This window comes from Nicotiana attenuata, unplaced genomic scaffold (assembly GCF_001879085.1).
Source record: "Nicotiana attenuata strain UT unplaced genomic scaffold, NIATTr2, whole genome shotgun sequence".
Lineage (NCBI taxonomy): Eukaryota > Viridiplantae > Streptophyta > Magnoliopsida > Solanales > Solanaceae > Nicotiana > Nicotiana attenuata.
This window is the reverse complement of record NW_017671180.1, coordinates 1-1,559: the sequence shown is the minus strand read 5'-3', so window position 1 is coordinate 1,559 and position 1,559 is coordinate 1.

Sequence of the window (1,559 nt, the reverse complement as noted above, 5' to 3'; positions counted from 1 at the left end):
ATCCTCAACCTCTACCTTCTTTTCAGCTCCTTCTAATCTTGAGAGGTGATCAGCTACTTGGTTCTCTGTCCCTTTTCTGTCACGTATCTCCAGATCAAATTCTTGTAACAGAAGAACCCAGCGAATCAAGCGTGGATTTGACTCCTTATTTTCTGTCAGGTACCTAATTGCTGCATGGTCAGTGTAAACAATAACTTTCGAGCCAATCAAGTATGCCCTGAATTTGTCAAATGCGAAAACGACAGCGAACATCTCCTTTTCCGTCACGGTGTAATTGAGTTGTGCACCGCTTAGCGTTCTGCTTGCATAGTAAATCGGGTGCATCAGTTTATCCTTTCGTTGCCTCAAGACTGCTCCTATGTCATAGTCACTTGCTTCGCACATGAGCTCAAACGGTTGCTCCCAGTTGGTGTAACAATGATGGGTACAGTCACGAATCTCTTCTTTAACTCCTCAAATGCCAACCTGCAATCATTAGAGAACACAAAGGGGTGATCCTTTTCAAGGAGTTTACCTAAAAGGTTAGCAATCTTAGAGAAATCTTTTATGAATCGCATGTAGAATCCGGCGTGCCCAAGGAAACTTCTCGCCGCCTTGACTGAAGTAGGTGGTGGCAACTTCTCAATCACGTCAACCTTAGCATGGTCAACCTCAATTCCCTTACTGGACACTCGATGCCCCAGGACTATCCCTTCTTGTACCATAAAATGGCACTTCTCCTAGTTTAGCAATAAATTTGTCTACACACATCTTTTGAGCACTCTTCTTAAGTTGTGAAGACAGTCCTCGAATGAATCCCCCACCACGGAGAAATCATCCATAAAAACCTCCATAATGTCCTCCACCATGTCTGTGAAAATGGCTAACATGCACCATTAAAACGTCGTCGGTGCATTGCAAATCCCAAAGGGCATTCTCCGAAAGGCGAAGATGCCATACGGACAAGTGAATGATGTTTTCTCTCTGTCTTCGGGGGCTATTGAGATCTGATTGTACCCCGAATATCCATCCAAGAAACAGAAGTGCGATCACCCGGCCAGCCTGTCCAACATTTGGTCAATGAATGGCAGGGGGAAGTGGTCTTTCCGGGTGGCTGTGTTCAATTTCCGGTAATCCATGCAAATCTGCCATCCCGTGACTGTACGAGTCGATAACAACTCGTTGTTCTCATTTTGTACGACCGTCATTCCCCCTTTTTCGGCACACATTGAACAGGGCTGACCCAATTGCTGTCAGAGATGGGGAAGATGATTCCCGCATCTAACCATTTGATCACTTCCTTCTTCACCACCTCTTTCATATTTGGGTTCAGCCTTCGTTGATGTTCTCTAGAAGGTTTGTGCCCTTCTTCCAAGAGAATCTGTGCATGCAAAAAGCTGGGCTGATACCCTTTATGTCTGCCATGGTCCAACCAATGGCAGTCTTACATTCCTGTAGTACCTGTAGGAGCTGCTCTACCTGCACATCTAGCAAACCGGATGATATAATAACAGGCAAAGTAGAATCAGGCCCTAAGAAAACGTACCTGAGGTGAGCTGGGAGCAGTTTCAGCTCAACTT